Source organism: Pleurodeles waltl, chromosome 1_2 (genome assembly GCF_031143425.1).
Source record: "Pleurodeles waltl isolate 20211129_DDA chromosome 1_2, aPleWal1.hap1.20221129, whole genome shotgun sequence".
NCBI classification, from domain to species: domain Eukaryota; kingdom Metazoa; phylum Chordata; class Amphibia; order Caudata; family Salamandridae; genus Pleurodeles; species Pleurodeles waltl.
Window position 1 is genome coordinate 187659707 of NC_090437.1, and position 14273 is coordinate 187673979.

The window sequence follows — 14273 nt, forward strand, 5'->3', positions numbered from 1 at the left end:
GCAAAAACCCAGCCTTTATGTAAGAGCATAATAAATGCATTGTGTTTATATGCAGTATGTTAACCTTTTGCATTGCAGACTTTAACCTTGAAAAACACTATTAATGATGTTTGCAATAACTGTTCATTTGGAATGTATTGCTGCAGGCTTACTGAGTGTGTTAGGGTGTGGTCCCTTTCTAGGACCTTCTAGAAGCTTTCCCTGCAGCATGACTGGGTTTGGTTTGTGGGCTGGGCCAGACTCTATGGGCCAGATGTAGGTAAATACGGGATTGCGACTCGCAAATTGCGAGTCGGAGCGACTTGCAATTTGCGACTCGCAATCCCATATGCAGGATGGTGTCCCTGACACCATCTGCGAATCGCAAGGGGGTCGCAAAGACCCACCTCATTAATATTAATGAGGTGGGTCTCAATTTGCAACCCCCTTGTGATTCCCTGCACTCACAGGGATGGTGGCCTGCTGGAGACAGCAGACCACCATGTCTGTGACTGCTTTTTTAATAAAGCATTTTTTTTTTGTATTGCAGCCCGTTTTCCTTAAAGGAAAACAAGTTGCAATACACTGGAGAAAATGAAACCATTTGGAACACCCCTTCCTATTTGCAAGTCTCATTCCCATTTTGCGAGTCGGTACTGAATTTCGCAGTTTGCGCCACGCAAAACGTTACCTACATCTGGCCCTATATAAGGGAGCCAGCCCAGCTCCACGTGCTCACTATTCAGAGGTCCCGGTGCAGAGCAGCAGCAACTTCCTGAGCTCCTGTTCCGTAGGCCTACCTTGATGTTCCAGGTCTGCCCCGCATTATATTGGTGATCCTTGAGCAGGGTGGTAAGGCGGACGTCAGGGCTGGGCCCCTGACCCCGTTCGCAAAGACTCTTGAGTTTTGGTCCTACTAGTTAAACTTTCAGAGTACGCAAGTCATTGCTCTCATGTGAAACTTAATGTTCAGATCGGCAAAAGCTTGCGCGATCATTTCATGGCATTTGCATATTCTTGTCCGAATCGGCAGTGTGCGCGATTAATTTCCAACATGTAAAACTTGATTTTCAGATCGGCAACAGTGCGCGCGATCATTTAATGGCAATTAAAACTTTGATGTGTAGTGTTTGTTGAAGTGTACACATTTATCCTGGGCTTTTGGATTTTCTGTGAAGACGCTAAATACAAAAGTGACATTCTTTGTGCAAATTAAGTTCCTAGTACACTTCCTATTGTTTTCCTGAGAATGTTTCAGATTGCCTTTGTCCTCATGTTTTAAAATGCAATGTTTGTTCTGAAACATTATTCTAGAAGGTTCTTGTACTCCTGGACAGTATGTGACATTTCATGAAAAGCCCTTATGAAACACTGTATTAACCATTCTTGATTTTTTCCAGGTACCCAGAGTTCTGAAGGTCTAGTGATATTCACTTCTTAGGTTATCCATGGTTACAGTATGAGAACGCTTAGAACCATAGTCTAGTGAAAGTCACTGTGATTATATTTTGATATTGTGTTGTTTAACCGTTTGCTTCCTACAGGTCTCCTTCCCAGCTGTTCCCTACCTAATCCCCTTTTTCCCCACTTGGACTCTCTCAGGCTCTGTGATACTTCTATCAGAGTTTTGGAGCTGTCTAGTGGTGGACATGTTGGGAACGTGCACTGGCTTCGAGGATCTGGTCTCCCTGACACTCACTCTTTTCTGCTTGTTTTCCACTCACTCTTTTGTCTCAGTTCTGCTCGATGCCTTTCACGTTCACTCTTTTTGCTGCCACGTTTGTCAACCTCCCCTCTATGCTGCTTTTCATTCTCTTTTGCTCTTTGGCTTGTTTTTATTTCTGTCTTCTTTTCTGGCCTTATGCCCTCTTCATTGCATCTTTCAGCTGCCCCTTCCTGTACTTCTTTCACCCCTCCCACAAACCCTCCCTTCCCTCCCAACTCCTTATCTATCCTTCCTGTGCTTCAGATATGTCACACCCACTGACAGCTGTGCTCCTCCCTCTCCCAGGACCTACGTAATGGCAAGCATGCAGTGCAAATGTTTATTGTAAAATATTCAGTGCAAGCTAGATAATGTTACATACATTTGAAAAAGAGTATTGAAAGCTAGAGAAGACTTTTACACCAGGACTTCTAGGAGACAGGCAAATTTGCTTGATCTATTTTTACTAAAGACTAACAGGAGGTTTTTCAACCTTTGCTTTCCAGAGGCAAAATCAGACTTCTTCCCAGCAGAGGCAAGAATAGTAGACCATGCTGTCATATTGAACACTACCTCATTATTTTAAACAGGTATGAGTGTAAACCATATTTGAAACCAAAATAGGCTTTTTACAGTGCTGAGTTAGATCATTCAGCTAAAGATGTGTATTTGGGATTGATATAAGTTCAAACTGCCAATATGTTGAACTATTTTCTGCTTTTTACATTGCTTGTAAACTTTGCAGCTACTATTCTGTTTGTTTTCATTAAAATTCATACTGTGTGCACTAAGATAGTTTTAATTTTAATTTTCCCTGTATTCTGCTATAGACAGATCATCACACAAGTAGTAGAGCTCTGTGTGGTAATGTATAGGGAAAAATAAGCATTTGAAAGCATAAAAAATAGTAAAAATAGTTCATATATTAAATATTGATAAATTAATTTTGGAAATTTATTTTTAATGTAGCATGAAACAATGGTACATCACTATAAATTTATTTTTTACTCAAATATTTAACTCATTTAAATATATTAAATTCAATAGAAATGCATTTTGAAATATAAATAAAGAACAACATTCCCATTTGAAATAATTATGTAATTATTTATTATGTATTAATAAATATAAAATTAGTTATATGTAATCAATTAGATGTAATTTGCTTATATTTTAATAAAAAGTAATAATACATTATTTTGTTCAATTAAAAAGTTATAATATTTAAAAGTGAAGCAGCAATAATGTTTTACTTTTAGATAATTATTTAAACATTAAATTACATTGTTTTATATTTTTAAATAATTTCAACAACTTAATTTACCATTATTTTCTATGGGATTTTATTTAAAGTCCCTATCTCCATTGTTTTCACTAGGAAAGTTTTCCAGTAAAAGTAAATTGTCACTTGAGGTGCTGGACTAAGTCCGACTCTGAGCTAGAGTACAATTACTACTGCTGTGGGTCAATGTCGGCTGTAGTAACTTTAAGAGCACAGTTTTTGAACAGAAATAGGTGTACTCTCTTTTTGAATGTTTGTCTGTCCCTGCCTAAACCACTCCTAAACCCAACCTTAAGTCTTCCCTAATCCCACCTATATTGTTGTACATATAGCTGTTTTTTTCACCACTCCCCTGGTCCCTCCCACATTTACTACAAATTAGTAAACCTACATGTGAGTAACTCACCATAGAAAAATTAAGAGAGGTGGAGATTTGCAATTGCAGGTTTGCAAAGAACATTTTGTGGCATGCTAAGTACTACTATTACAGTACTACTAAATGTACTACATAATGCAGTTTGTGAATAGGGCATGTAAGGTTGCTCAGCTATGCAGCTTCGGAGGTGTACAGTGGTGGCCGTAGATTTGCATTTGTGCCATTTTAATGTTGTTAGCGCTGTCCAGTTGTTTGTGTGCAAATATTTTATTTTATATAATATAAAATCAATTATAATTTAACTAAATACAGAAGGGATAAAGCTATAATTAAAGCAAGAATATTCATATGCAAATAGGTAACTTAATTATGAAATCAAATATTAAAACATATTTCAATTTGTATCATTAACACCATGACTGAAGGGCCCAAATTCAAAGTATAACTAGTCATTGCATTCATAACTTTTTTTGACAGTTTTACATAGCTCGTCGTTGGTCCCGGGGCATTTTAGCATTTTACAAGAGAACCAGAATAGTCAAGGCACTGGGAGATTGAGGTATTTACCAAGAGTCACTCACAGTATTTTTAACCAAGGCCAAGATTTTAACTTGCTTTCCCAAATCAAAAGTTAGCAGCTTTAGCCACTAGGCCCATCTCCTCCTTCGCTTAGGATCTCATGTGTGGCCCTGAGCGGAACAGGTTTGTAGTGAGAGGTGCCGCATGCACCCAGATAGGAATTTCTGAATAAATACATTTTCATTTTCCAGGCTGGTTCTGTTTTGAGTCTGTTTGAGTCTGGGTTAATGTGCTCTGCTCTGAAATGCCCAGGAGTAGGTGCATTTGTAAGGGTGGATTACTGCTGGACGGGTGTCTACCCTCGTGAATTGTAGTTTGAAACAGTAAAGAGTGTTGCTATTATGTTCTTCCCTCTATTGATTGTGAGAATTGTCTTACCTTAACTTAATGATTTTCTTCTTACTTAGATTTAGCAGGCAAGGTTTATTTTGTGTACAATTGAGAAAGGTTTTTCAATCGGTTGTCTTATTCATGAAGAAGTTGCACTTCAATTAGTCAGCCGCCTTGGGGGGCCACAGTGGGATTGGTGCAACATCGCTACAAATCAGCGCTGTCATTGGTTGGTTGCTGACAGAACCGAACTGTGATAAGTTGATATTTGACAGAACTGCGCTGAGATTGACTGTTGTTTGCTAATTTGTTTGAGTGATTTTTTTAGATAATTTTGAGCAAAAATAATGGGTGCTGTGTTGAAAAAGTCTAAAGTTTCTGTTATACATTCTACTGAGGGTCAGAAATGACCTGCCTAGGCAACACCAGCAATGAAATGATGATGTTGTTGTATATGAATAAATGGATTTCTGAATGCATGGCTATATTACTTCTGATAAAGGCTTATAGTTTTCTTTAGAAAGTATCTTTAACATTAGAAAGCTAGATTTCCTGAGACAATTAATGACAGAAAGCTGTTACCCAGACAAAACAGTTTGAGGCATTGAGCAAATGGAATTGAATACCTACAGAGAAGGAAGAAAGAAAATGACAAAACAAGTGAAGGGTTCATTGAGACAGTGGTTAGAGACCAAGTAGGATCAACAGGAGAAATGTTGCTTCTGAGGTTGTAGCTAATAAAAACAGACAAGTGATTGATCATTTGAAAGTGAAGGTGCCAGACAAGGATATTAATTCAGCAAAGATTTTGAGAACTTCACAGGAACTGAAAGAGTCAGTGCATGCTTTTATTAAAGGAGGCTCAGGAAGATTTTCAAGAGGCATAGTGGAGTTGATGATCCAGAGAAAGATTGTGTCTTTCATTTCTTTCTGCTTTTGCTATGGATTTGTATCCAAAATTAAGTAATCATATAGAACAAAGAGAAATGTGTTTGGCAGACAAAGAATATCAATGATATCTTGAAGATAGCCAAATACAGTAGTGATTTGTCTGATGCAAAACAGAAGGTAATCAAATAGAAGCTTATGGTTGCTCAGACAGTAATTTGAGAGGAAACCCCCAAATCAGCAGACGGAATCTGACATGGGTTAAATTCAATCTGGAAAGAATGGTTCAAGTGCAGAGTGTGAGGATGGGACATGGGCGATTGCCAACGCAAGGTGTTTGAATAGGAATAGTGAATAATTCTGGAATAAATACAAATATTGAAATGGTGAAGTGGAACACAGTGTTACGTCTGTGGTAAAATTGGGCATTGGAATGCAGACAAAATATAATCTAGAATAAGTTTGTTCCTCAGATGCAGAAAAGTCCATTACCCATGGTACCAACCCAATCAACTTCTGTGCACGTTACGCATGATGACAAACAGTCCCGCATGATAATGCCTTCTGTTGCAGTGATTCTATAAAAGAATAACATGCTATATAGTTCTGGTTACCAACAGAATCCACTGATTCTGAGTAGCGATTCTTCTCAGTTTTCTTACGGGAGTAATTCCCAATGACAGAGCCTGAGAGAGGAGGAAGATTTCTTACTTGGAGCAGTATTGGTGCTAGGTGTGAGTGGCCCATTCATTGATGGTAAAGTCAATGGCTTACCTGTTTCAATTAATACAAGTGCTAAGTGTTCTATATTTTGTTCTGTGGATGTTCCAAATCTTCCCACTTTGGGAAGAGAAGCCCATGTTGCAGGGATTGGTAATAAATAAAGTATTATTGAGGTCACAGCAGATGTATGAAAACAAATCAAGAATAAACATTCATTCATTTTGTGTGATTCAGATCCTGCAAACCTGTTGAGGAGGGACTTGTTTTGCAAAATGAATTGTGTGACGTATTGCACACTGGATGAATTTGTGATTGACACAGAAGATGAAGACTCAGGTGGTCATTATGAACACGGCGGTAAAAACCGCCGTGTTCACTCTGGTGGTCAAAACACTGACTGCCAGCGACCCCGGAACATTGTTTCTGCCCACCCGCTCACAGCAAGGCCTGGCCGGGACATTGACGGTGGCTTCACATGGAGCTGCCGTCAATACCTCTGTGCGGCAGGTGCAGTTGCACCCTTTGCACAGATCACTGCCCGGAAATCGGGCAGTGACCTGCGCGACAGGGCACTGCACAGGGGCCCCTGCACTGCCCATACAAAGTGCATGGGCAGTGCGGGGACCCCCAGGGGTGCCCCGGGGCACCACCTACGCCAGAACACACCAGGAAAAGGCTGGTGGAAATGGGAACATAGCGCAGCTACCCTGGCGGATAGTGTTTCCACTCACCGCCAGACTGCCTGATGGCGGAAGCCTGGCAGTGAGTGAGGGCCACCCTGTTCAGAATATGGTGGGTTGGCCCGCCAATGCTGGCATGGCGGGCCAGCCCGCCATGTTCGTAATGAGAGCCTCAGTGTTCAAAATTAGATCACAAGATTTGAAAGTTCAATTATTTCTAGGTTTAACAAAATTTGACCTGCCTCTGGGTTTAAGACATGCTGTCAAAGAAGCGGTGTGGGATGTCACTTGATGAAAGTACAGAACTAGTTAAAATTATGATAAAATTTGATTCTATTTTCCCTAGAATTAAGCAATATAGGGCCATATGTACGAACACATTTTCCCATTGACACAGAATGGGAAAAACCCTTTGCTACATCTGGCCCATAGAGTTTCATGAGAAGCAGAGGAAGGAATTAAAAAAGTCATTGAAAAAGTGATTGAGCAGGGAATCCTTCTGAAGGTGCTTGGTAGCCCTTGCAATTCTCCTGTGATGGGGATAAACAAACCCAGTGGAAAATGGCACACTGTGCAGGATCTAAGTTTTTTTTTTTTTGTAATTGTCATCCCATCTTGTCCTATGGTACAGAATCCAGCAGTGATCATGTTCTAAATTCCTTTCAGATACAGAATGGTATACTGTCATTTACTTTTGCCAAGCATTCTTCTCAATTTCTCTTCACAAGGAGAGCCCATTTCGTTATGTGTTTCAATTCCAAAATAAAGTTCTTGTGTGGTGTATGCCCATAATGCTGGAAAGGAAATAAATGTGCTGATCAGGTAGGCAGATATTGTGCACTTGAAGATGAACCAGTTGTTCAAGAAACTGAAACTGAAAAAGATGAATCAAGAATGAATACTATACAAAATACAGAAAATGTGAACTGTTTTTTATTAGTAGACCTGGCATCTTTTGGCGTGGCTTCCCCTGATATTTTGCTTTATGACCTCCTGTTTTGACTGTGTGCTAAACTTTGTATTTGCTAGCTTTATGACTTTTCCATTGTACACCAGTGCTAAAGTGCGTGTGCTCTGTGTCTAAAACATGGTGACTTTGGCTTCTCTGTGATTGCCATATTTGATTTACTAGAAAAACCCTAGTAAAGTGCACTGTGTGTGCCCAGAGCCTGTAAGTCAAGTGCTATTTGCGGGCTTTTAGCACCAGTTGTGCACCCCACTTCGGTAGCCTTTCAAACATATGTTGTGGCTGCCATTGTAGAGCCTGTGTGTGCAGTTTAAACTGCCACTTCGACCTGGCAAGTCCAAACCTTCCTTTTTATTACATGTAAGTCACCCCTAAGTTAGGCCCTGGTTAGGCTAAAGGGCAGGGTGCAGTGTATTTAAAAAGTTGGACATGTACTTATAAGTTTAACATGTCCAGGTGAAAATGTAGTATATTTGTTTTTCACTATTGCGAGTACTATCTCTTCCATAGGCTAATGTTGGGGTTACCTTGGAACATCTTCTAAGTCTAGTTTCCAAGTGGGAAAAGATAAAAAATGGAGTTTGGTGTCTCTGGACTCGCAATTTAACAATACATCCTTTGGTAAAGTTGTTTTTTTAAATTGCAGGTCTGAAAATGCCACTTTTTCGAAAGATGGCATTTTCTCACTTTAACCATTCTGTGCCTTAGTCTATCCCTGAATATACGTCTGGATATGGGTGACAGCTACATTTGTGCATTCTCTCCAGACAGCCATAAACTGGAAGGGCTGGGTGTGATAAGAGATACATCTGCATACTGATAGTCACCCGGGGCAGGGAGAGGGAGATGCAGTTCACACTTACATCTGAATAGGCTGGGTCCTGCCCTCGCACAAATGACTGATTACTTGCAAGTGGTAGTAGTCTGGAGCCAAGGCTGGGTTGAAATGAAACCTTGGGAACTTGAGAGAATTCTTTTGAAGTTACCCCCACATCAAAGGCCATTTTGGGTATAATTACTGGGACTCTTATACTATATCATCAGAACACTTCTGGAACATTCTACCAGGAAGAAGGACCACTGTGCTGTCAGGAGAGACTGCTCCTTTGCTGTTTGCTCTGCTGGCCTGCTGCCTGCTACTTCTTGCCTGGGAGCGATAGGACTGTATATACATCCTACAATCTAAAAGTTCTTCAAGGGCCTGACTGAGCGTGCCTCCTGTATCCGAAGTCTCAGGGAAATCAAAGAATTCACCTGCATCTTGCTAGCAGCATCTGGACTCCTCTGCTGTGAGTTTTGCTCTACCAATTGGTGCCAAATCCATTCCTAGACCCTTGGAGGTGAGTGTGGTACTGCAACACAATAATTGACGCAACAACACAAGTGTGTCACTTGGAACCGACTCATCTTGCTACAGAAATGCCACTGCCTGCACCGAAGCCACAGACACCACTCATCGACTGCACGACGCAATGACTCAGACTTACAATGCAGCCCTGGCTTGGCTGACGCAGCTGTCACAGTTCGAGGCGGGTCTGTCAGGACTCTGGTAGGGGCACCCCTTGAGTTCACAGAACATCTCCCAAGAAGGTAGTGTACAGAAGCAGAAGAGCAGATAAAGGCATACACAGGGAAAGGACAGCTATGGTAAGGCACAGAAAACAGGAAAGTGAAGGCAAAGCATTTTTAGTGTGAGCAAACAAGGAACGGATCAGTAATGGAAAAACATGCTGGGGTTATCACTAAGGTTGTACACAGAGTAGGGTTCTGAACTTCCCACAGCAACAACAATGTCTCTGTGCAGATTACTCTGACAGATAGTCACCCCGCAGCCCCAAATAAAGGAGGCAGCAGAAGTGATTCAGTCTCTGGACCGTTAGGGCACAAACAAGGATTCTACCTACATAAACGAGACTAGCCCTTGTGGGTCCAGCTGGAAACAATGGCAATTCCTGGAAAACAGCAATAGCACACTGTCACTGTTAGGCACTAAAGACTACATACAAAACTAGACAAAGGATGGGGGCTGGAATTGCCTCCTGGAAACTAGGAGCCAACCGCAGTATAAAGGAAAACAGTTATACACAGGTGAGTACTGATAGTACACTTACCAGACATGATAACCTAAGAGGAAACAGAAACAGAAGAAACAAACTAGGAGGCAAAGGCAGGAACAGGGAACAGGCTCAGGCTGAAGTAAAGGCAGGAACAGGACTGGGAAACAGGGAGCAAGCTCTGGCTGGAACAAGCAGGAACAGGCCTGGGAAAGAGAGAGGGGGCTCTGGCTGGAACAAGCAAGAACAGGACAGGAATACAGGGAGCTGGAACAAGCAGGAGCAAGACTGGGAAACAGAGAGCAGGTTCAGGCTGAAACAAGGCAGGAACAGGACTGGAAAACAGGGAGCAGGCTCTGGCTGAAACAAGCAGGAACAGGGCTGAGAAACAGGGAGCAGACTCTGGCTGAAACAAGCAGGAACAGGGCTGAGAAACAGAGAGCAGGTTCAGGCTGAAGCAGAACAGGAACAGGCCTGGAACACAATCCAATAAGGGGTCAGGTACACAAAGGAATCAAATTCCAATGCACGATGAGGAGCTTCAGGAAATGGCAGCTTATAAGCAGTTCCAGGCAGTAGCGAGCCCAGGGCGGAGTCACATGGCTGGTCTGCACAAGATAGGTCACAGGTGTGTGCAGTTTCAGTCTCTCACAAGTCCTAGAGGAGAGAATCCAGTATAAAGGAACAACAGGACTTTTCCCACAGGAAGCAATGGACAGCAGATTACAGGTTTTACTGACTACCAGGCAGTGCATTATGGACCCGAAGTCCATGGGAGCAAATGTAGTTCTTCCATAGCTTGCCATATCGAAAAGGGAAGCAAACTGGAGTCAGAAAGGGACTCTTAGTAATTGTAAATGGTGATTTCCAGGCTACAGATATTCCATTTACCGCACCCCCTAGAGATGGGATGGCAGTCGTAGCACTGACACATCGAAACCAATACCCATTGCTTCAGGACATCGACGCATCAACAATGTTGCCCAATCAGGAAACGATGCATTGCTTGCAAGAATGGCACATCCCCTCCTCAGTATGAATACATAATCACTGAGAATCGACACAACAAAGGCACAGTCAGTGGGTCTGTGTGACTCCTGTACCCAGCCCAAGCTCCATCGCTGTCAGACTGCACTTTTGGATTTGCCCTGGTCCAGCCAACCAAATAGCTCCAGTTGAAGCAATTGTCTTCTATGCACTGCATTTTGATTTTATCTTTGAAAATTCATATCTTGGCTTGGATTATTGCTGTTTTGGTCTTGTTTGACTCAGATAAATATTGGCTATTTTTTTTAACTGGTGTGGTGTCCTTTTGTGTTTTTTTCATTGTGTTACTGTGTGTGTGCACAGATACATTACACATTGCGTCTTTAGTTTGGCCGGACTGCTCTGTGCCAAGCTACCAGAAGTTGAGCACAGGTAAATGTTTAGTGTGTGTCTTACTTGTCCTTACTAGGAATGTGGTCCCTTCTTGGACAGAGTGCAAACCTCAGCCAACAAGAGACCCAGTTTCTAACACTTATTAAGTTCAATTCAGACTTCTTTGAGCCAGTTGAGAGCCCTTCAAGAGGATGCTACAGAAGATGAGAAAAGGAGATGAAAAAAACTGGGTTACAGAGCTTCTCCGCATAGAAAGATTTGTACGATATGCTGGGCCAACTCGTGGATGCATCTCCTCTCTCTAAGTCCTACTGATGTCCCCCATCTGCACCACCACCTCATGCCACATCACCTTTTCGGAATCCCCATAGATGATAAGCAATAGCGCACACTTTTTCAAGATATCTCTAAGCTTAATTGTTCCATGGGTTTAAGGGAGGCACACTATAAGCTCCTCTGTGATTGGTATTTTTACCCAGAGAGACTTTAAAAGTTTTCCTGAATGCATCCAACACCTGCTGGAGGGTGTGTGGGCTGCAGGGGGACTTTCAACCGATATGGTGAGACTGCCCGACCATTTACCCTTACTGGGATGAAATACTGTCACAATTTAAATTCTAGGCTATTTGATCCCTGACAGCTCAGAGTGTGTTCTTTTGGGTGTTCTGGATCCCTCTTTGAAACACCAGAAAATGGGAGGCCGCTCTAATCTGTGGCTTTGTTTGGGGGCAGCTCAGATAGCCTTAGCAGCAGTGTGGAAGAAATCCAATGCCCCATTCATGTCTCAATGGCATACCTGACTCTGACAATGCCGCTCCATGGAACATATGGCTGATATCCCGGCTGGTAAGAGGACGAGCTTTGATTATATGGGGCCCCTTAGTACTGTTCCTTTCCAGAGGGCTCCCAGTCTTTTCTTGTCATCCCCGCATACGGGCACTTCACCTCTTCTAGGAACTCCCAGCTCCACCTTCTCTTAGATATTGAGCCGCCTCTCTCATGTTAATACTCCCACTTGAAATAGCCCCCACTATTGGGAAATTTTGCAATCACTGACTCCTCCATGCCAATTAGTTTGGTTGCTCCTTTCTAATGTGTGTTCACTTATTACACGTTTCTTGTTAGGATCTGTTACTTAACAGTGTGGTACTTTACTTAACTTCAACACTCCACTGAATGATATACGTAATGCTTTATTTGTCAGGTATATTTCTATGATGTATGCCAATTATTTTGAAACTCTGGAACTGCCAGTAGCTTACAACTGCTGTTGGCTTATGGACATATCGTCAATGTAATGACTTTTTTTTTGCACCACTTAAAATCCAAGAAAATCTGACAAAAAAACTGGGGTACAAGAAAAATCACCAGGATCTGAAAACAAATACTTCCTTCCAGATGCCATGTTATTTCCTATTGTGAGGTATTTCCATGGTCAGAGTCATTCAGGGTGAGTTTCTATGATTTACACCTCTAAGAAATATTTGGAAAATAAACATTTTAGAAATGTTTCTGAAAGTTTGTGTGCCAGATGTCTGGCGTGTCAGAGAAATAATAAGGGAAAGAGAACATTGACTGTAATGAATCACATTGGTGAACCAAAACACCCATTTACAAGTCCCCAAGCAGATTTTGTTGAGATGCAAGTTTGCAATGGCTTGAAATATATCTTGATCATTGTCTACTTACTTTTTGAATAGGTCAAAGCCTATTCCACTCGGAGATGCCTCACAGTTGTGAAACCTTTATTGAGAGAGTTAATACCACCTTTTGGGTTGACAACTTCTATTGGGACAGCTCGTGATCAGTCACCTTTAATATGAGATTTTGCAAATAATTTGAACTTGTACTTCCTTCCACATTAACCAGAGGTTCCATTGTAAGTATCGTCCTCAATCTTCAGGAGTGGTTGAGAGGATGAATAGAACTTTCAAGAACACACTGGTCAAAGTCTGTGGTTCTTCTGGTTTGAAATGACTGGACTCACTTGCCCTTGTTTTGATGAGCATGAGATGTTCCCCAAACAAAAAGACTGGTCTCTCACCTCATGAGGTGATCATGGACACAGCAATGATAATGGCTTATATTACTTCGGCTGCATTAGTCTCAATAACTGATGATATTGTGCTAAAGTACTGCAAAGGTCTGGCTTACATTGTAATATCTGTCTTTCATCAGGTGAATGTGGCAATGGAAGTAATGAAGGAGGTACTATGCGCAAGATTCAACAGTAGAGACTGGAGAGTGGTACAAAAACAGTTGAGAAAATGCTGCTTAGAAGAGTGCTGGAGCAGACTGTTAGACCTGTCAGCCTTAGGGTAGTCTTCCCCCAAACATTTTGCCTTTGCCTCCCACTTTTTGCTGAAATTAGTTTTTGATGACCTTAGGACTCTGTGTAATTTACCACAGTTACCCAATGCTAAAATGTTTGTGCTCCCTTCATTTAACATGTTAAAATTGGCTTACACTTTATTGGCATATTTAATTTACCTATAAATTCCTTGTAGAGTGGTATACCATATATCCAGGGCCTGCAAATTAAATGCTACTAGTGGACCTGCAGCACGTATTGGGACAGTCACCTAAGCAGCTCCTCAAAACATGTCCCAGGCCTGCCATGGCAGCCCAAATGCATGTTTTAACTCCTAATTCGATTTGGCAATATAATCCCCTTACCAAGCCATGAACTCCCTTTATATTATGTATAAGTCACTCTTAAGGTAGGCCCTACGTAGCCCATAGTGCAGACAGAATTCTTATTAATAGGCTGGACATATACATTTATGTTTTGCATCTCCTGGTAGTGAAAAACTCCTACATTTGTTTTTCATTACTGTGAGGCCTACCTGAATCATTGGATAACATTGGGTTACCCTATTACATTTAATAAGTGCTAAGTTTTGATTGCGAACAGGTAAACATTTATGTTTGGTGACTGAGAAATTGTAATTGAAAACATTAATTGATGGCAGAGTTAAATTTAAGTTACAATTTGAAAAATGCCCTTTTTAGAAAGTTGGCATTTTCCTGCCCTATTTGGTGCCTGCAGCCTGTCCTAGGTCACATGATTGGGTGTAGTTGGCACCTGGACTTTGTTTATTCCTTCCAGACAGCCACACAATAGAAGGATTAGGTGTCCCTGGATGGGCCATCAGTTGGCAGGATGGGGGGCGAAGCAGGGCACAGCCCCACTTGCATGTGAATGGGCTGTGCTGTGTCTTCAAACAAAGGACTTCTCACCCCTGCATTGTTCATGGAGTCAGCTTGGAGCCAGGGCAGGATGTTCAGGAAAATGCAAACACTTCATAGGGAATTGTCCAAAACTTCTCC